Here is a 22,881-nt window from a genome sequence, read left to right as displayed (position 1 = left end):
TGACGTTTCCTAAGGGTGTGAAAAGTACACCAAATAATCTGACCTCCACCCCCACATGTTTTTCTTCCTTTTTTAATGTTGAGCAATGCTCCAATCTTATTCAGGTTTAGGGTAGCTTCACACGTACCGTATCGCTGCGTTTTTATCGCGTTTTTTATCGCTGCGTTTTTGGTGCGATTTTTACATGCGAGTTTTGATTTTCACATGAAAATCATGTGAAAATCAAAACGCGCATATAAAAAACGCACCAAAAACGCAGCGTTAAAAACGCAGCGATACGGTACGTGTGAAGCTACCCTTAAACATTAAAGCGACTCTGTACCCACAATATGACCCCCCCAAACCACTTGTACCTTCGGATAGCTGCTTTTAATCCTGTCCTGGGGTCCGTTCGGCAGGTGATGCAGTTATTGGCCTAAAAAACAACTTTGAAAAGTGCAGCCCTGTGCCCAACGGCCATGGCCTAGACTGTGTATGCATTAGGCTGCCACAACCTCTCTGTCCCTCCTCCCCGCCCTCTTCATCATTAGGAATGCTTCAGGCAGATTGTCTCCTATTCCCCACCTGTGTCAGCCCAGCACATGGGCTGGATCGTTAAGGCACCTGTGCAATGTTCAGCATGGAAAAAATGTTCCAGTGGCATTCCTAATAATGAAGAGGATGGGGAGGAGGGACAGAGGGGTGGTGCAAAGTTAGGGCACAGATATTCTAAGCCATGCCCGTGGGGCACGGGGCTGCCAGTTTACAAGTTGTTTTTTAGGACAATAACTGCATCACCTGCCGAACGGACCTCAGGACAGATCTTGGATTAAAAGCAGCTATCCGAAGGTACAAGGCGTTTGGGGGGGGGACAGATTGTGGGTACAGAGTTACTTTAAGTTTAGAAGAGCGGTCTCAAGTATCTCGACTTAAAGAGTCACTGTCGTGAATTTTTTTTCGCAGAAATCAATAGTCCAGGCGATTTTAAGAAACTTTGTAATTGGGTTTATTAGCCGAAAAATGAATTTTTATCATGAAAAAGCAGTTTGAAGCTCTCCCCCTGTCTTCATTGTTCTCCTATGGAGAAAGTGAAATAAAACACCAAAACAGGACAACAAAGAGATAATCTACAAATACATCACTGGCTATCTTCTCTGACAGTCAGCACTGACCTCTCTGACCTCCGAATAGGCTGTCACCCAGCTCCGTGTTTGTGTAATCCTTTGTTCTCAGCTCTCTGCTGCTGGCTAATGGTCCTTTTACACGGAACAATTTATCGTTCAAATTTGCACGATAACGATCGAATTCGAACGATAATCGTACGTGTAAACGCAGCAAACAATCAAACGACGAGCGAGAAATCGTTCATTTTGATCTTTCAACATGTTCTCAAATAATCTTTGGTTGTTCGCAAAAAATTCTCAGATCGTTCCGTGTAAACATTCTTTCAATGATTTCACCTATGTGTGAGATAGGCTTAAGCGATCGCAAAACGATCGCATAACGATTTTTCCGTACTAAACGCTGATCGTTATAAAAAAAACATCGTTCATTCAAAATTATTAATTGTGCGATGGGGCGAATTATCGCTCCGTGTAAAAGTACCATAACTCTCTCCTCCCCCCTCCTCTCTCTATAGAACAGACAGGGTTGTGTCTGATGCAACAAGTCACAATTTCCTGATTATTTGCTGTGGATGACAGAAAGGAGAGGAGGAGGGGACCTGGGAAAAGTCTTTTTAAATGCAGATAATCACAATTTTGTAGAACAATGGTGGATCAAACGTAGGCGCCAAAACCCTTTTTGAAAGTCAGGTACAGATCTCCCAATTCAGAAGAAGACGCTGTCAGGCTCCTTGCAGATTAGTAATCTTCTTTATTGTTTAAATGTGACGTGTTTCGGGGGTCCACCGCCCCCTTCATCAGACATAACACCTTCCTTTACCTCCATGATTTTATGTACAGCATAATTGAATGACCCCGAACAGAATCACTGACCCTGGAGGTCACATGACATCACATTATTTTCATTTAAAAACAGTAATACATATTGTTGTCGGACAAATGATATGAAGTAGTAAAAACAATATCAATATAAGACATATTTAAGATAATCTAAAAGGAGTAACTTGTTCAAGTTTCATTCTAAGACTGTAAAAACCCATTAAAAGCCCCTTATCAGGACTCTAACATGATCTACACATCCAGCTAAAACCATGTGGTTACTGTGGCTCAATGAAAAAGCACTCACCCATGATGAATCCATCCAATCACCTCTGGGTTCAAACAGACAAACATGCAGGAATGCACCCCTGCACCTCCCATAATAATAAGTTATTTATTATAAAACCCTTGTTTTAAGAATTTTAAGACCTATAGTTAATCTGGAGGTTACCTGGTAAAAGCCCCAACTAAATAGGTGGATATATTGATCGATGGAGGGTGATGTCATGTGACCTACAGGGTCAGTGATTCTGCTCCGGGTCATTCAATATGCTGTATGCTATACATAAAAGCATGGCGGTAAAGGAAGGTGTTATGTCTGATGAAGGGGGCGGTGGACCCCCGAAACGTATAAATAAACAATAAACAATAAAGAAGATTACTAATCTGCAAAGAGCCTGACAGCGTCTTCTTCTGAATTGGGAGATCTGTACCTGACTTTCAAAAAGGGTTTTGGCGCCTACGTTTGATCCACCATTATTGTACAAAATTGTGATTTGTACACCGGGAAGCAGAAAGGACCCTCGGGAGGTGGACGGCAGGAGACCCTGATTTAATACATTGTGCGCACATTAGAGTCGTACCTGAGCACGTATGACCACAGGTGAGCGTGCATTTGTGATTGCAAAGATACGAATGCTGTCATATTGATCTGCACATGCAGCGCCATTTGTTCTGCTTTTTCTTTCTTTGTGCATAAATGCAGATAATGGCATATTTGCCTAATAAACCCAATTACAAAGTTTCTTAAAACGCTTGGACTATTGATTTCTGAAAAAAAAAAAAATTCATGACAGTGACTCTTTAAAAGCAATAGGAAAATAACATCTTCCTATAAAATTAGAGGGAATGAACCACAACCACTTCCATAAGTCAAGTGAAAGGAATTTTTATAGCAAAGTGAATTTTTTTTTTGTTACAACCAGAATGAATAATAAGAAATAGTATGAGACCAAATGTTTCAGTCCTCCAGGACCTTTCTCAAGCCATAGGGTCTCTGTACAAAGTAAGAGGGTCAGCCAAGTTTGGAGGAGTGCACTCAGATTCTGTGAAGTTGTCCGTGATCACGGATCCATGACGATGGACAATTTTATAGCCCATTGCTTTCTATTGGGCTATTCACATGATCCGTTTTTTTAATGGAACGTGAGTGCACTCCACCAGACTTGGCTGACCCTCTTACTTGGTACAGGCACCCTATGGCTTGAGAAAGGTCCTGGAGGACTGAAACATTTGGTCTCATACTACTTCTTATTATTCATTCTGGTTGGAACAAAAACATTTTTCACTTTGCTATAAGAATTCTTTTCACTCGACTTACCGAAATGGCCGTGGTTCATTTCACGGATTTGCAATCAGTTTTGTTGAAAAATATGACCTGTCATAACTTCGGACGCAATCACGGCACAGATTCCTCCATAGAAGTCTATGAGATCTGCGTTTTTCATGGATTACACAGATCTGACATCCGTAAAATCCAGGAAAAACACAGATGTGATGTAATCAGTTAAAGGGTAGCTTCACACGTACTGGAAATCCGCTGCGGATCCTGTACTGTGAAGCTGAATGGGTCCCATACACGCAGCGGATCAGCTACGTGTATGGGACCCGGCCCCTTTCGGGTGCGCTCGCATCCCAATTCCCCATAGCACACAATGGAAAGTGCGGCCGTTGTGTAGTGTGAACTGTCAGCGTTGTGTGGCTGCTATTCAATGAATAGTAGCTGCACAAAACTGACATGTAAGTTATTCCTGCAGCCGCTTGGAATCCCAGCTGGAGTATATACTATGTTTACTATACTATGATTTTGTTGCAGAGATGTCTGTCCTATTCATCTTAATGGAGCATGCACAAATCCACGTACTTGCTGCAAAGGCAACTCCATCCGACATATGGAGCTAATGATTAGATGCAGAACATTTGCTGCCTGTGAATATAGCTCCAGTCAGCTGCAGATAAATCAGGCAGCTCAGTCAGACTATACTGCAGATTTGTATAATTAACACAATACACTTCTTCCTTCATCAGTCTAATGCAGAACAGTATATTCCCCGGAAAAGCTTTAGACTAAGCATAAGTCTCGTGCTGTAAGCAGCTTTTGTCAGATAAAACCCTCCATATGCCAGGCCTGGTGCTGCAGTACTGAATAACACGTGAGATGACCATAGGAACTAGAACAGATGAGCAACCTGAGCAAGTACACTGCCCTGCATAACTATTTTATATGTACCAGCTCATATGTCTTTAGTTTGTTATAAAAGGCATTGACCTTATCGCACATGTTCCTGAAAAAAACAAGCCCTCAAATGGCCCTGAAGGTGGAAAAATAAAAGAGTTATGGATCTTAGAAGGCGAGGAGGAAAAATCGAAAACGCAAAAAAGACAATAAGCTTCATCTTTAAGGGGTTAAAGAAAAATTTAGATCAGATGGAAGTGTTTATATTGGAGATAATTAGGACCTCATTTAGTGGTGGTGATGCAATAACTAGTATCAGATATGCCTTCCATCCTCACTGCTTCATCCACAAACCATTACAACAAAAACCTGGCAATTAAAGTCCCATAGATAGTGTGAAGGAAGCACAGAGGTGCTCAAAGGCATAAATAAACATAAAAACCATAGACGCTAGTTAACAGTTAGCAAATGCCATTGCAATCAGCGATGTTATTATAACTCTATGTGGCTTTATAATTAGGGAGACAAACATAGTATTTATAATAAGGGCATGATGCATCTGAGTGCAGTCATATTACAGCACGCTGGAAGGTTCTGCCTGGTACAATGAGAACCTGGTAGCAATAGGTAAGGCCAGCTTCATAGCAGTCGTATTTTCTGTTCTTCACCAATGTTAATGAGTCACTGTCAAAAAACTAACTTCTGACCTGTCATAAAGACATCATAGAGACGTGTCAAAAGGTTTGAGCGGTCCGGATCTGAGTGTTCAGACCCATACCGATCGGGAGAACGAGTCGGGAAAAGACACATCCTCTCCCCGCTCCGAGACTGAAAAAAAGAGTCGGACACCATAGAGCTCCATTATAAGTCTGACTCTTTGGACGTCCTGCAGTGTGCTCCTCTCTAGGCTCGTTCTTCCAATTGGTACAGGTGTGAACACAATGGGGGACATGTATTAAGGTGCGTATCGGCGGAAAGTGCCAATTTGCATATTATTTTATTCGCAAATGGCCGATTTGCGAATAAAATATTCGCATATCTGCACTTTCCGCCGGGGGGCGGGCTGGGGGTGTGGAGGGGGCGGAAACGGGGCGCGGACTCAGAGTCCGCACGATTTATCTTTTGCTCCGGCAAAAGATATGCCGAAAACCTACTCCACCTTTCAGTAGGCGGTACGCCTCTACATAAATCTCCGTAGCGCCGGAGATGCGGGGACATTTTTAAGTCCGGCGTAAAAAACGTCGGACTTAATAAATGTCCCCCAGAGTCTTTATGATGTCTGTATGACATGTGTAAAGTTTTTCTGTAACAACAGTAACACTTTAAGGCAGAACGAGAATAAATTAGCATATGCATTACATGGCAAACACCGTCAGTGCTCGATGGACCCCAGTGACTTTAAGGAAAGCTGCTACAATATAATAGTAGTGGGGTAGAGCTATGACAAGATTATTTCCACAGTCCTGTCCCCTGATGTAAGCCCCAGCCTGAAGTGGATCTGCTATGATTTGGAAGGTGAGGGAGACTTCCTGGGTCAGAGTGCAATGCAGTAGACCCCGCTATGCAGACCATGCCCCTCCCCCACTCGCCCTCCCACCCAGTACAGGGAGCTCTTACACCAAAGCAATGCTCTCAAACCAAGTCACAATTTTGAAAAACTGTGATCTCTTAAACCAAAATGCTCTTAATCCAAGTTACTCTTAAACCAAGGTACCACTGTATTAATATGTAGCACACATCTATAGATTGACATATAGTCAAGAGAGGGGAAAGGGAGTAGCACAAGAAACATTTACATGTCATCGTCCTTTGAAACAACTTCCCTATTTAATGAAATATGGGATCAATATGCTCGCTAATAATATGGCAGAGAGCGCAACCCTGAGCTGTGTGCATGCCTGCTCGCTGTGGCTTTCTCCATGCTCCACAAGGTCTGCACCACCCCTGAGAAGACTTCTTAGCGTTCTATTAGACTGGTCGACTCGATCAATAATATAAACAAGCGCCGATCTGCTAGATCAGTGCTCGCTTACTGAGCCTATTACACGGCAAGGGCTGTATATATATATATATATATATATATAGACCAACAAAACACAACAATCACTGAACTCAGGGAGAACAGTGAAAAATTCCAATGGAGTACTCATTTACGAGTCTCCATTGATTGTCCCATACAAAATTTAAATATTCAAAAAAGGGGTCCGTGGAGCCTCAGTTACGAGTCTCAAAACACGGGAATAGCCAGATATCCCTCTCTCCAGAGAAGGAAGCCCGTTGCCAAGGGGTGCCTCCTAGTGGGGAAAGCACCAAACCACCCTGATACGTAGTCCCTCAGGTCCTCACTCTGTTGCGAGCTTTAGGACCTAAATAGGGAAACACCACTGGGGAATTGCCCCAGTAGCCAGAATCCTGCTCCACACTGACGAGGGGCAAATACCCCGAAACTGCAGTCTGTGGATGGATGCCTAACCTTGGTAACCCTTGTCTTATGTCGTTATACTCGCCACAGAGTAAGACTTTGACTCACAGGGGCCACCCTGGTGTTTCCCTATTTAGGTCCTAAAGCTCGCAACAGAGTGAGGACCTGAGGTACTACGTATCAGGGTGGTTTGGTGCTCTCCCCACTAGGAGGCACCCCTTGGCAATGGGCTTCCTTCTCTGGAGAGAGGGATATCTGGCTATTCCCGTGTTTTGAGACTCGTAACTGAGGCTCCACGGACCCCTTTTTTGCATATATATATATAATTAGCGATGTCCATGCGGCTTTTGCCCTAAACTGTTATACATAACCCCTCCACACTCCTGGTCTTCTCCTGGTCTCTGCTTGCTTCCCAGCACTGTTGTAGCTTTGAAGCAGTCTCTTAGCTGACAGTCTGCTCTAAAGCTGCAGCTGTGGCTCCGGGAAGCAAGCAGAGGGCAGGAGAAGGCTGGAAGTGTAGAGGGGAAATGTATTACAGTTTATTCAATAGTTAACTGTCGGCCGTCATCGATACTACATGTAGCTATTTCACGTAGTGATGCGTGGTTGGCAGGCGATGATTTTAGGTGTGGACTTAAAGACACGATCAGCCAATGATCGTTTTTATCGGCTGATCGTTGTCTCTATTACACGGAGCGATAATCTGATTCGTCCGATTATTGCTCTGTGTAATTTACATACCTGCTTTGTGTAACCCCGTACTTGCCGTGTTGCTGCTGTTTTGTATACACAAAACACAATACAAAGTCAGTACATTAGTACCCCTTCTCCCTCCCCATGCCATCTGTAGTACTATACTAGTCATCCCTGTCATTCCCTAGTACAGTGCACTTTCACTGGCACTATGTTATGACACAGCAGTGAGGGGTGTGTGTACTACTGGCAAGAAAAGGAAACAGCCATGCGCCATGGAGGGAACTTTTACAAGCTCAATAACAGCACTGAGAGCACTAGTCGTGTTATGGACACTCTGAAAAGTTAATCAAACAAAACCATGAAGATTTTTAAAAACCTTTTGAAGTGACAGGTATAGAATTTGTCACTAGGTATATTCTGACTTAAATGAAGGCAACATAAACTAGTGACAGAAATGCTGAACAGATTGGTTTATTACTTACATCATGGGTCTCCAAACTGCGGCCCTCCAGCTGTTGCTAAACTACATTTCCCATCATGCCTGGACAGGCAAATTCTAAGCTTTAGCTGTCCATGCATGATGGGAGTTGTGGTTTCGCAACAGCTGGAGGGCCGCAGTTTGGAGACCCATGACTTACATCATTCTGTTCAGCCGTTCTCCTAATATGCAGGAGAATAGGTTTCTTGCCGCGCCCCTGCCCCGCCCTCCAGCTGCTAAATAATAGTTTCCAATCTTCTCCTGCCCTCTGCTTGCTTACTGACACTGCATGCTGCAGTTTTTCTGAGCTGACAGGCCGTTCAACCAATCACTCTCCGGTACTGCCACGGCCAGTCATTGGCTGAGCAACCTGTCAGCTCAGAGAAACTGCAGTGCGCAGAGCAGGGAAGCAAGCAGAGGGCAAAAGAAGACCGGGAGTGTGGACAGGTAATGTGTTAGCAGTTTAGGGAAAGAGCTGCACAGACATTCCTAACAATATATATATATATATATATATATATAGCCCTTGCTCAATGATAATCGAGAAGTGTGATAGGCTCCATAAACAAGTCTATTACACAAGCACATATCTGACCAGCCCCTCCAGCCTGCATTACCATCTCCTATTCATCTACACAGATACATACATATCTTTATTGGGACATTTAGTGGGAGTGAGGTGTGTTTACAGCATGTTGTCTTGTTATGAATGATGCTACAGAAAAAACAGACAGGGAGTGGATGCAGCAAGTGCTACAACGCCACTCTGCAGTTCTGCAACATCTTTGGATGGGGTACTGGCAGGAGTGCTGTGGAACGGGAGAACGCAGGGTGGGAAGACCTGCAGTAAAGTAATGCATAATAAGAATAGTAGTACTGAGAAACTGCTCAACCCGATAGTACAACAATAAAATACAGACTCATGACCATGACAAGAGGGCACAAAATATATTTTGCCATTTGGCTGATAGGAGTGATCAGAAGGGAAGCGCTCAGTTTTGCCCTTCTCCTGCCCTCCTCCCAGTGACTGACACATTGCTGTATATGCAGATACTCAGCAGACAGATGTCATTCACTTCTGAGAAGTACAGGAAAAAGTATGAAGGAGGTCTTTCTCCTGGATACATTGATCTCACAACTATGAGCCTGACGTATTTATTGATCTCCTCTATTAGACTAAGAGTGCAAGAGTGCAATACTTTAAGGGCAGGACTGTAGAGAGACGGGTCACATCTCCTATTAGTTCAAATCAAAGAAATGAATATTGTGCCATTTGGCTAATAGGAATTATAAAGAATACAGTAGACCCATAGTTAACAGTATGAATGAGCGTAGCACTCCCCATGTCCCTGACAACAGTGACTGTAAGCTTACCTGCAAACACACAACAGCTTGTCAATAACCGGAGTGCTCCCATTGTGCCACCTGGACTAACTGGTAAGAAGACCTGTCCCCATACTATTCTGTTCTTAAACAATAAAGAAATGTGTGGTGACAAATACATTTTAAGCTTTATTCTACTTATTTAAAAAGTGTTCAACTGAACAAAATAGCCAGATATTTCGTTCTATATTACCAGATCTGTTATTTGCAGCATTAAAAAAAGTAATTTAACTAAGCTTTTTTTTTTTTTTAGTAAGTGATGCGGTTGTTTGCCCCATTTCACTAAGCTTTGAGAGGTTGTCAGACATTTAAAAAAATATATATTCTTCTCAGGCAGGCATAAGGATAAAAAACATATACTCACCTCTCTCAAGCCCCTGATGTTCCCAGTCTCCACTCATCGCTGCTACTTCCTGGTAGCTGATGATGTGTCCTGCTCAGCCAATCACTGACAGGCACAGGACATAGCTGCAGCCAGTGACTGCCTGAGAGGGGACGTTCCTGTGGAGAAAATGCACCATCTGCCACCAAGAAGTACCAGTGACTAAGCAGAGAATCGGACGGTTAGCGCTGCACCTAGGGGGAGTGTGATTAGTATGCCTTGTTCTCTATGTCTGTCTGAGACAGATATACATTTTTTTTAAAGCCCAGACAACACCTCTATTGTAATAAAACTGTTTTGTATGCAAATGTTAGTCAACAAATTTACAGAATTATCATTAGGAACCTGTCAGATTGCTGTTTTTAGGAAGTCAATCAATATGCATTTACGAATAAGAAAAGCAATAGTGCCATTAATGTCACAGTGCTACGTATGATCCTCGAGCAATCCACAAGGAGAGAAATACTTTGGCAAAGACCAGGTGCTTCTCCTGTATTACAGCACACAGTATTCAGATTAAAGCTGCATATTTTAAACAAACAGGATCCGTTCAACCTGTAAACCTGAGCAGAGTTTTACTCCTTGGGCAGCCTCACCGGAATGTTCCTAGGAATGCAGTCCAACTTCCTGCAAGCCCCAGGCATAATTCCTCTGACCTAGTAGTATAGACAGGGAGGAACCTAAAGGAGACACTCCCTGCCCTGTTTTCCAGTGTTTATCTTCTTGGGGCATTTGTGCTTGAAGTGAAGGGCAATTACTGTCCTGTTAGTTGGTGAACCTGTAACGGAGAATAATCTGCCGGTGTAAAAGGACCATAAGGGTTTGCGCCAACATGTAGGTTCTATAGAACCTGCATTTAAACTAAACTGTTATGGATAGTCTCTTTTTAGGGGGAACTTTATTCAAGGTGAGTTATCTGCCCCTATGTTTATAATAATGGGCATCCCTTTATGAAAATTCTGCCCTTTTAAAAACAAGTTGACTGTTCCCTTTGCTAGTGTGAGTGGTATAGTGACAAGGAATTTTACCATACATGTTATCAACATAAGAATCCATTTTTAGAATAAAACTTCATTTGCTGATAAATTATTATCAGAAAATGAAATTGAAAAATAAGCTATAAAGTTATTGAGAACTTAGAATCAGAACAGGAAGACCCCTTAATAAACACAGGCCCCTTGGTGGTCAACTGGTTTTACAACTGAAACACCAAGTGATTAAGCTGCACAACATAAGGCCTCATTCACACATCTATTCTTCTGCAGGATCAATAATGTCCGGTAGAAACCATCAGTCTGGCATCAGTGGTGTCTGATAGAAACCATCAGTTTGGCATCAGTGATGTCCTGTAGAAACCATCAGTCTGGCATCAGTGATGTCCTGTAGAAACCATCAGTGTGGCATCAGTGATGTCCTGTAGAAACCATCAGTGTGGCATCAGTCATGTCCGATAGAAACCATCAGTCTGGCATCAGTGATGTCTGGTAGAAACCATCAGTCTGGCATCAGTGATGTCTGGTAGAAACCATCAGTCTGGCATCAGTCATGTCCTGTAGAAACCATCAGTGTGGCATCAGTGATGTCCTGTAGAAACCATCAGTCTGGCATTAGTGATGTCTGATAGAAACCATCAGTGTGGTATCAGTGATGTCCGATAGAAACCATCAGTGTAGCATCAGTGATGTCCGATAGAAACCATCAGTCTGGCATCAGTGATGTCCTGTAGAAACCATCAGTGTGGCATCAGTGATGTAGAAATCATCAGTGTGGCATCAGTGATGTAGAAACCATCAGTGTGGCATCAGTGATGTAGAAACCATCAGTGTGGTATCAGTGATGTCCTGTAGAAACCATCAGTGTGGCATCAGTGATGTCCGACAGAAACCATCAGTGTGGCATCAGTAATGTCCTGTAGAAACCATCAGTGTGGCATCAGTAATGTCCGATAGAAACCATCAGTCTGGCATCAGTGATGTCCTGTAGAAACCATCAGTGTGGCATCAGTAATGTCCGATAGAAACCATCAGTCTGGCATCAGTGATGTCCTGTAGAAACCATCAGTCTGGCATCAGTGATGTCCTGTAGAAACCATCAGTCTGGCATCAGTGATGTCCTGTAGAAACCATCAGTCTGGCATCAGTGATGTCCTGTAGAAACCATCAGTCTGGCATCAGTGATGTCTTGTAGAAACCATCAGTCTGGCATCAGTGATGTCCTGTACAAACCATCAGTCTGGCATCAGTGATGTCCTGTAGAAACCATCAGTGTGGCATCAGTAATGTCCGATAGAAACCATCAGTCTGGCATCAGTGATGTCCTGTAGAAACCATCAGTCTGGCATCAGTGATGTCCTGTAGAAACCATCAGTCTGGCATCAGTGATGTCCTGTAGAAACCATCAGTCTGGCATCAGTGATGTCTTGTAGAAACCATCAGTGTGGCATCAGTGATGTCCTGTACAAACCATCAGTCTGGCATCAGTGATGTCCTGTAGAAACCATCAGTGTGGCATCAGTGATGTCCTGTAGAAACCATCAGTGTGGCATCAGTGATGTAGAAACCATCAGTCTGGTATCAGTAATGTCCGATAGAAACCATCAGTCTGGTATCAGTGATGTCCTGTAGAAACCATCAGTCTGGCATCAGTGATGTCCTGTAGAAACCATCAGTGTGGCATCAGTCATGTCCTGTAGAAACCATCAGTCTGGCATCAGTCATGTCCTGTACAAACCATCAGTGTGGCATCAGTCATGTCCTGTACAAACCATCAGTGTGGCATCAGTCATGTCCTGTACAAACCATCAGTCTGGCATCAATGATGCGTCAGATTTGCATCAGCAGATTTTGTGGATCAACAAAAACTGATAGGAGATCAATAAAAGGCCACAGGCTGGAGCTTGCTTAGGGTTTGCTAGGCAATTCTACAGTGAAAAACGGACAGCACACGGATGGTGCATTAGTGTCATATTTGAAAAAAATTGACCCATTGACTTCTATTAGAGCTTCCGCTCCCAAAAAAAATGCACCCTATAGGTGCAGGTCCTACTTTTTTCGGAAAACGAATGTGTGGATGACTATGGGTACCTTTTCTGTCAGTGAATCAGGATCTAGATCACAGACAGCAGAAATTGATGTGTGAATGAGGCCTAAGGGCCCTTGCACACACATTTTTATCTGACACATTTTTGAAGCCAAAGCCAGGAGCAGTCTGTGTGTGTAAAAAGACCCTAATAGGACCCTTCCATAATGGTATGTGGAAGACACTTAATCCAATGCTATCAAATACATTTGGAGTGTACCGTCCATGTCATACAAATGTCACGCTGATCATGATAAATGTTTTAAAAACAATAACTCTTTGAAACAGGTTCAACCGCTACTCCAGATCTTTTCTATTCTACATACACATCACCTCTATAAGAAACCTTTTGTCTTTAGACATTGATGAATATGTCGCCATTACTGACAAGCCACCCTCCTTTCTTACCCACTTTAAGAATACTCAGTTATTTAAAAAAAACATTTTAGTTACTTAATAAAGAAGGTGCAAAACATGACCAAAAGCAAAAGCTTGTTACATAAGAGACCCATTACTGTTGGGTCAGGTCAGTGTAAATAGTCTCATTATTCTTGGGTTAGGTCATGGGCTGTATCCATGTTTTCAGGACTTCTTAGGGCGGCATCCAACTTCCTCAGCCACCGGTAATAAAATGCTGCACGCTCATGTTCAGACGAACCCGTGCGTGCTTGAGGTTCGCTCATCTCTACTCATTAACAATAAATTAAAAAATTTTTAAGATTTAAAAAAATGGCTGCCACAAAACCAATGCCACATCGGTCCTAAGACTGTGTCTGATACTAAAATTATTGGCTCTACTCACTTCAATGGAACTGAACCGCAGTACCACACACAAACTGAGGGTTAGTGTGGCGCTGTTTACCTCTGGGTAACTCCTTTAGGGTAGCGTCACATATAACTGATCCACAGCGGATTTAACGGTGCGAGTTTGCTGCGAAATCTGCTGCAGATCCCTTCACTGTCACTTGCAATACGATTACAAACCCGCAGTGGACTTGTCATCCCGCTGCGAGTATGTAAAAGGCAGCCCCCTTAACCCTTTGCGGCCCGGTGTTTGCCACGGAATGCCATTAGCCTCTGTGTCATAATGACACTCTATGTTCATTCTTCAGCGCTGAGAGACGCTGAGCGATGCGGCGCGCGCGCCTCCCATAGAGTGTCATTATGACACGGCGCTAACAGCATTCTGCGGTGGACAATGCTGCTGCGGAATTACGCCCCTCTTGCTCTGTGTGAACGGGGCCTTAAAATCTGACTTTAGTAACAGCAGTAACACTGTAGCAATATAAACTTTTTCTAAGGGTGCCTTCACACCTACCGACTCGCAGCGTTAATAACGCCGTGAGTCGGCTAGGTCCTGGCAGATCACTGTCAGTACATACACACAGCGGTCTGAACGACCGCTGCGTGTATGTAAATCTGCCGGCCGCTTAACCCCTTCTGATGCCGACCGGCCGCCTCCCACTCAGCTCTGTATACATTACCTCCTCGCTCAACGGGGTCCCGGCGTCCTGCTCTCCCGCTCGGCCAATCAGTGGCTGCGGCAGGGCAACACACTGATTGGCCGGGCGCGAGAGCAGGACGCCGGGACCCCATGGAGCGAGGAGGTAATGTATACAGAGCTGAGCGGGAGGTGGCCGGCCGGCATCAGAAGGGGTTATGTGGCCGGCAGATTTACATACACGCAGCGGTCGTTCAGACCGCTGCGTGTATGTACTGACAGTGATCTGCCAGGACCTAGCCGACTTGCAGCGTTATTAACGAGTCGGTAGGTGTGAAGGCACCCTAAAACAGTTTTCTTCATATCAAAATGTGAGCATCACCATTTTCATCATGACTTACCCCAAATCTGGTCCAGGCCCTCTGGACACGTCCCTTCTGCTTACAACTGTCCTGTCACCAATTCTGTTGTCTTCCGTTTGCGTCCACGTGAGGTCAGTTAAGCATGGCATCGAGTTGGCTGAAGGCTCCTTTGTCAGGAGCCTCTTTTTTTTCAATGAATTTTCCCTCCACCTTATGTAATGTTTTTCTCAGCCATTTTTCATACAGGCAGAAAACGGGCGCCGAAGTCTTCAGCAGATCTCTTCTATCGCCAAGTTACACACCTAGAAAATGCAAAAGGTAAAATGAATACACTGAGGAAGCTTGGCTTATAATATACAACCTATCATTCGGCAGAGCAAAGAAAACATTCCTCAAGCGTATAAACTACATTAATCACTTTGAAATGAGGATGTGTGACAGTGTCTAGTGGTTACAGGTTAATAGTCATGATGTGTGTTTAGATCACTCCCTTAACACAAACTACCAACTCGGCTTTCCAAAGAAGATCCTGATCTCTCCTCCCATCCTGTGCTTACACATTATGAGCTGTCACACTCTATATAAAGTTAGAGCAATTCTAATGAAGAAGAAAAAGAAGCTTTCCAGCGCCTTCACACATATCGCATTGGCAGCGGATTTCTTTACTAAGGCACAATACATTCTCCTAGCGGAATGAAAATACTCTGCAGTGCCATAGACTATAATGATACCAAGTATTGCAATGGATTTGCTGCAAAACTCGCAGCATGAAATCAGCTGTGAAGTCGGGATATGAGAATACACCTTAAGGCCATGTTCCCATGTAGAAAGACGCCGGCCGTTCCGTGACCCGGCCGGTGTCAGAGAATATCATTCCAGATGGTACTGCAGTACCATCCGGATGATCTTCACTGCCGCTGAATTCAGATGCGGGCGCATCAGTGTGCACGCACCTCCGAATTCCCCGCTGCTCACAATGGAGCATGTTGCCGGAGCCACACGCTCCATTGTTTGCACTGACAGGTTTTCTGCGGCCGCTATTCAATGAATAGCGGCCGCAGAAAACTGACATGTCAGTTTTTGTGCGGCGCCGCTAGGGATCCCAGCCGGAGTGTATATACCCTGTTTATGTATATATGTACTATGTGTATACACTCTGGCCGGGATTCCCTCAGGTGCAGCACTACATAAGTCCAGTACTAATCATGGCCGTTGTTGCAAATTGGCTACAATGGCCGTGATTATTACAAAACTTTTGTAATGAGAACATAGCCTAAAGCGATATTCCCACAATCATAATCAAGCTTCAAGTGTGAAAATGATTAATGTTTAAAGTTCCGCCTGTGCGCTTGAAGTTCTGCCGTCCACCCAAAGGACTACTAGCACCACATGAAAGGCACCGATTAGGAACGTAAGAGACATACCATCCCCCTCGCCATCTCCTGTGCAGTAGGGGGCTATCACCAGGTTAGATGCGCCTGGCCTGCTGATAGTTCCCCTTAAAAAATTGCCAAATAAAGCCCCATCACTTCATCAATTAAGGTGATCTGTAATTTTTGCAGATGTTCCATAATATCCACAAATTGCAAATGCTCCAATAGACTTCTGGGCTGAATCTGTGCTGCAATCACTGCCCGTACTGGGGCTTATCAGTAATGTCTGTGGATCGGATATGCAGCAGACCGTCGCTGACATATTAGTGATCTTTCAGCATGTTGACATCGTGCATGTTGGCTGATTATTGCCTCTCAAAGTGCGCTATTACACTAAACGATTATCGGCCAGGGCGGTCGGTGATTGGCCAGGTAAAGCCAATAATTATTTAGTGTAATAGGGCCTTCACCCCCAAAAAATTCATTCAAATCAACTGGTGCCAGAGATTTGTAATTTACTTCTAATAAAAATTTCAAGTCAAAATCTCATCTCAAAATCTTCCAGTACTTATCAGCTGCTGCAGTCTGACACAGTGCTCACTGCTTCCACCTCTGTCCATGTCAGGAACTGCCCAGGGCAGCAGCAAATCCCCATAGAAAACCTCTCCTGCTCTGGACAGTTCCTGACATGGACAGAGGTGGCAGCAGAGAACACAATGTCAGAATGGGGGGAAAAAACACCACTTCCAGCAGGACATCCAGCAGCTGAAAGACTGGAGATTTTTGAACAGAATTTAATTACAAATCAACATAACTTTTTAAAACCAGTTGATTTGTAGGGAAAAGAGTACCCCTTTAAGATACTGGTTCTTTCACAATAATGAATTATGCAAGGAATCCTTGTCACAATGAACCATGATGGATGTCAGGGAAGGAAAACTTACCCTGTAACTGTAAATGGAGCAATTACTATGCTGACAACAGGGGTTGGTCTGTGCTTTATAGCACACAATGCCTCATCATAAACACAATGACATGGTGAAGCAGGAAAATAAAGAGCCCCTCAGCTCTCCCATAACATACACATTGTTTTCACTGGATAATAAGCTGATTTTACTGTTATTCATTCTGTTATAAGAGCCGGAAAAGACAGGTGGGTGTTAAAAGTGTACAGAAAAGCAACAAACAAGGAACAAGTGTACAATGGACAGCTCATAGGGTGACGTTACCTTATGTGTTTGTACATGAGATCACTATTAGACACTGAAAATGATGCATGATTCCTCAGAGAATCCCGGCCATTGTTACTCATAATAAAGGAGACTGAATACAGCAGCTGTACAGCTAATGTAATGTACGCTGCACAAAGCGAGCAGTGAGTGGGCTCCTCTAAAAGGGGATTCTATAGAATGCACATCATGATTTTCTATACTGACAAAACCACACGTTTCAAGTATCAGAAAATGCCATAACAGCTGAAAGAAAACACCTGCAGTAACATTAATGGGGTTGTCTGGCAGGATTTTTTTTTCTTAAGGGTCGCTTCACACGTACCGGATCTACAGCAGATTTCACGATGCGAGTTTGGAGCGAAATCCGCTGCAGGTCCTGGTATACTGAAGTTCTATGGAGTCACATACCCGCAGCGGAATTTTCATTCCGCTACGGATATGTGACTCTGCCCCTTTAACCCCCGCATCCCGGAGCATACATTACCTGCTCGACGCTGCGGCTGTGTGAAGCTCCCGGCTCCCAACGGTCCCCATCAGCCAATCAGTGCAAGAAAGCACTGGGGAGCGAGCGATGGGGAGCCTCACACCCTAAGGGTAGCTTCGCACGTACCGGATTTTCTGCTGCGTATCTGCAGCAAATTTGACAGTGTGGATTTGATGCTATGTTCATTAATTTAGTCAAATCTGCCGGGGATCCGCAGCAGAAAATCCACTGCGGTATGGAACGTGTGAAGCTACCCTTAAAGGGGAACCATCAGCAGGTGAGACAAATCTAACCTGCTGATATGTCCCTATTGCACAGGAGACGCCGAGGAGGGAGGTATGTCTCTTATAGTATGTCTCTTACCTTCCTCCTCGCCGCCGTTCCTGTGCTGTTAGCAGTGTAATGCTCGGTCTGGAGCACTGCCCCACCCCCAAAAACGTGCTTGCACTCTGGGTGCAGGGCAGTCCTCCTTACAGTGCTTCAGACCGAAGATTACACTGCTAAGGGCATGGGAACAGTGCAGAGGAGGAAGGTAAAAGACACCCCGTCCTCATCAGTGTCTCCTGTGCAATAAGGGGATATCAGCAGGTTAGATCCGTCTAATATCTGCGATATTAAGAGTTTAATCCATATGCAAGTACGCTGCTTTGATGCACTGGGGCCAGGGCTACCACCTTTACTGCAACTATGGGCCCCCCTGACCGGCCTGCATTACAAGTAATAGCCCTGCTCCCCAGTGCACCAAAATGACAGTGTATTTATATATGGATAAAACTCTTAATATCACAGAAACGTCAATGAGGATAAAGATAAGAAACGCACCTTTATAGGGAGATATCAGCAGGTTAGTCTCTTTTCCCTTTAATACAGGTAATGAGCGCAGAAAAGACGGACTTCTTAAAGAAAATCGAACAGGTCTGTGAGAGGCAGAATTCATGGTGGTTGGTCGGTGATCAAATACTTATTTCATGCAAGAAAATGCTAATTAAGTCTTTGAAATCACACAATGTGATTTGCTGGAATTTTTTTTATAGATTCTACCTCTCACAGTTGATAAAAAATTACACACCTCTCCATTCTGCGTAGGTAACGCCCAAAATCGGTGTATGAAATAAGTTTAAGGAGTTAATCTAGCAAGGGAGGTATGTTACTAAAAGACTCTTAAAGTGTATCTATACGCTGAAATGCTATATGCTATATGTGGCGAAGGGGGAAGGGGGTTTGTCTGTCCTTCAAAACATCCGCCCAGGACACCAGGTGATTTGGACTTGGGAGATGTTCAGCCTTGTGAGCAACTTGTCATATCATGTACCGCAGAAATAAACCATATGTTGCATTCGGTGAAGGCCTTTTCCAGATGTTACAAAGCAGCAAGATAAAGGTACAGATACATATGCATTGTTTCTACACCACACTTTATTGAACTGTGTAAAAAATAAACTCCTACATACCTGTCCAAGCTCCCTGACATCCTGCTAGTATGTAGAATCTAGTGTCAGAGCCACAGGGAAGGTTTATTACAAGAGTAAGGGCCTCCTTTAATTTACTTAATGCAGTGTCCTATAAACTTAATAAATGGTTACCAACCCTATTAAGATTTATGATGGAAAGCTAGAAACAACTTATACATTCACCACATTCAGTGTAAGCATCTGTTAAACCGATATGCACAATACCTTGTCATCGATTTGTGTTTGGCATGGAGAGAGGGATATATAAAAAGATCTCTGACATAATGAATGGCACTTCCAAAGACAAATTTCTAAACGATGGACGGAATAAAGGGGTATTTTCATCTCATCTAATGGTCTGTTTACACGGAGCAATAAATCGTTTAACGTTTTTGAAGCAACAATTTGGTTTTTATGCCGATCAACATTTAGACGAAGAGATAAATCGTTTGAAAAAATAGTTTTTGTGATCGCTTACGGCCATCTCACATACTAGGATGAATCTTGGAAAGACTGTTTAGACTAACCGGTCTGCGAATTATCAGCAAGTGACCAGCAACGATTTGAGAACATGTTGATAGACCTCGATGAACGATTTCACTTGATTGTCAGCTGTGTTTACACAAGCAGAAAATCGCTCAAATGCGATCGTTATCCTGCAGATTTGAGCAATAATCGGTACGTGTAAAATGACCACAACACAGTTAGACTTGCAGGTTGCTTTTAGAACAGCTATGTATAAAGAGAGTAAAAGAGTAGAAATATTTGAAATAACTGGAAAATGTGCTAAATGATTGTATTTGCAAAGATAGCTACCTTGACATGTTCTACAAGTATAACTCTATTTCATATGGAAATCCTCCTTGGGCTATATAAGAGCTATACTTACTGTATCCAGGTCCAGTCTCCTGAAGGCAGCTATATAACAGCTATACTTACTGTATCCAGGTCCAGTCTCCTGAAGGCTGCTATATAACAGCTATACTTACTGTATCCAGGTCCAGTCTCCTGAAGGCAGCTATATAACAGCTATACTTACTGTATCCAGGTCCAGTCTCCTGAAGGCAGCTATATAACAGCTATACTTACTGTATCCAGGTCCAGTCTCCTGAAGGAAGCTATATAACAGCTATACTTACTGTATCCAGGTCCAGTCTCCTGAAGGCTGCTATATAACAGCTATACTTACTGTATCCAGGTCCAGTCTCCTGAAGGCAGCTATATAACAGCTATACTTACTGTATCCAGGTCCAGTCTCCTGAAGGCTGCTATATAACAGCTATACTTACTGTATCCAGGTCCAGTCTCCTGAAGGCAGCTATATAACAGCTATACTTACTATATCCAGGTCCAGTCTCCTGAAGGCTGTGATATAACAGCTATACTTACTTGTATCCAGGTCCAGTCTCCTGAAGGCTGCTATATAACAGCTATACTTACTGTATCCAGGTCCAGTCTCCTGAAGGCAGCTATATAACAGCTATACTTACTGTATCCAGGTCCAGTCTCCTGAACCTTTTTAGTATTGTGCATGTTGAAAAAGAGACTAAGTACATGAAGTCCCAGCCAGAACAGAGTGTCACAGCTCAATGTGTCCATCAATCACATAACTGCCTTCTCTGTGAGTGCAGATGATCTGGGAAACACAAGACTTCATGTGTTTAGTCTCTTTTTTTCAAAGAGACTAAACACATGAAGTGCTGTGTTATCCATGAAAACTATAAAAAAAAATTTATAAATGTAAGTTGTAAACTTGCTTTATTTCACATCTAGATTTTGAAAGTTATAATGACAGGGACACTTTAAGAGCTTTCACTCAACTGACCAGTGTCCCTGTCCCAGCCTCTGAAAAACACCCCCACAGCGTGATGCTGCTGCCACCACCACCATGCTTCACTGATGGGATGGTATCGGGCAGGTGTGGTGCCTGGTTTTCTTTAGACAGGAGGCTTAGATCTGAGGTTGCACATGCACGTGACAGTATAACATGAGTCATCTGTAGCATCTATAAATAATTGTGGGTATTAGAGGAAATGTACTGACTGATCACACTACATCTGAGAAATATCCTGTTATATCACCAGGATTCTGGCTTTCATAACCTTAGCTCTAAATGACCACATGATGCCCCAGTAAATCAGGACCATATGTCTGCAACAGTAACTAATTAGACAACAGATAAGCGACTGACTCTAGAAGCTATTTTCACACAGAGCATTTAATTAGCATTAAGGGTGGGTTCACACATAACGGATCCACAGCAGATTTCAAGTATGTAAAATGCAGCCCCCTTAACCCCCCGAGGCCTGATATATACATTACTAGGTCCGTGCTCCGGCTTGCTTGGGAGGCTCCTGACATCTCTCGGCGCTCAGCCAATCAGTGCACTGCCCCGCCGCAGCCACTGATTGGCTGATTGGGACATCCAGACATTGGGACCCTAGAAGCAAGCCAGAGCGCAGACCCAGTAATGTATGCACCGGGCAGAGGGGGGTTGCTGCAAAAGGCCTCCTGATCAGGATTAAGTGTAATTATAAAATAATAAATAGGTGGTAGTATTATATATAAACAAATGGGATACAGGTGTGGATTGGCGCTATACTGGTACTGTGTCTTATATAACTGCACCTATAATGAGGTGTGCTGGGTGGTGCTAGCTCACAGTAAGGCAAAATCCAAGTTTGCCATGACTGAAGAAAAAGTAGCTGCACTCACCATTAAGCTGAAGAAACATTCCTTTATTTATATAGACATATGCAGACGGGTTGCAGACAACGTGTGGGCAGATGCCAGCAAGGTGAAAGTGACAGGCTGTTTCGCGCTACAGGTCGCTTCTACGGACCACCACCACCGTGGTCTGTAGAAGCGCTCTGCAGCGCAAAGCAGCGTGTCACTTCCTCCTTGCTGGCATCTGCCCACACGTTGTCCGCACCCTGTCTGCATATGTTTATATAAATAAAGGAACTTTTCTTCAGCTGACTGGTGAGTGCAGCTACTTTCTCTTCAATCATTGCATATCATATATAAATTGTTTCCACTGTAGATGGCATTATAAGAATGTGTATTAAAAGCAAAATAAACCCTCTAAGCCGGACACAGAAATGCACATGAAAAGCAGCATAAAATCTGCAAATCAGCGGAGTTTGGTTTTATGAATAGGCTTCTATGAAATGGAAAGCACAAAACTCTGTCAGCAAAATATGAGGCTCCAGAAAAGAACATGAGAACTGAAGTTTCTGTCTTGCAGAGTCTAACTCAATGAAAGAAAAAGCCCTTCAAAGACACCGCAAACATAATAAATGAAAAAGCAATATCTTATTTATATTAAAAGTACATATAGCCTGAGCACTGGGGCAAAAGTAGGAGCAGTTTTACAGAGCAACAAATTATGCTAGAAAACTTTTTACTTGCTTTGAAAAAATTAAAATGCTGAAATCTGATTAGTTGCTATGAAATAGTGTGTTGTTTGTCAATAAAAGTTCTGTTTCCACACCAAGGTGTAATGCCTTAGGCTACGTTCACATCAGCGTTTTTCTTTTTTTCTAACGGATCCGTCCATATTAATTAAACGGATGAGCATAAACTGATGAGCAGACTGATGCAAACTGATTGCAAAATGTAAATTTTTTTTTATGGTCTGTTTGTATTTTGGCTTAAAAAAACTGACTTTTGTACATCAGTTTGCATCCGTTTGCATCAGTCAGCATCCGTTTTTCTATTAG

At 43.4% G+C, this 22,881-nt stretch overlaps 1 protein-coding gene across 2 annotated transcripts in view; it reads right to left on the bottom strand.

Annotated features, from left to right (window-relative positions):
* The window catches only part of TNK2 (tyrosine kinase non receptor 2), a 157,160-nt gene that overhangs the window by 103,807 nt on the left and 30,472 nt on the right, over positions 1 to 22,881 (bottom strand). For both annotated transcript variants that reach the window (XM_069974438.1, XM_069974439.1), the window contains exon 2: positions 14,659 to 14,921. The gene's annotated coding sequence lies outside the window, so the exon portion shown is untranslated. The remainder of the gene's footprint in view (positions 1 to 14,658; positions 14,922 to 22,881) is intronic.

This window comes from Dendropsophus ebraccatus, chromosome 6 (genome assembly GCF_027789765.1).
Source record: "Dendropsophus ebraccatus isolate aDenEbr1 chromosome 6, aDenEbr1.pat, whole genome shotgun sequence".
Taxonomy (NCBI): domain Eukaryota; kingdom Metazoa; phylum Chordata; class Amphibia; order Anura; family Hylidae; genus Dendropsophus; species Dendropsophus ebraccatus.
This window is presented reverse-complemented; position numbering and strand designations above follow the sequence as displayed.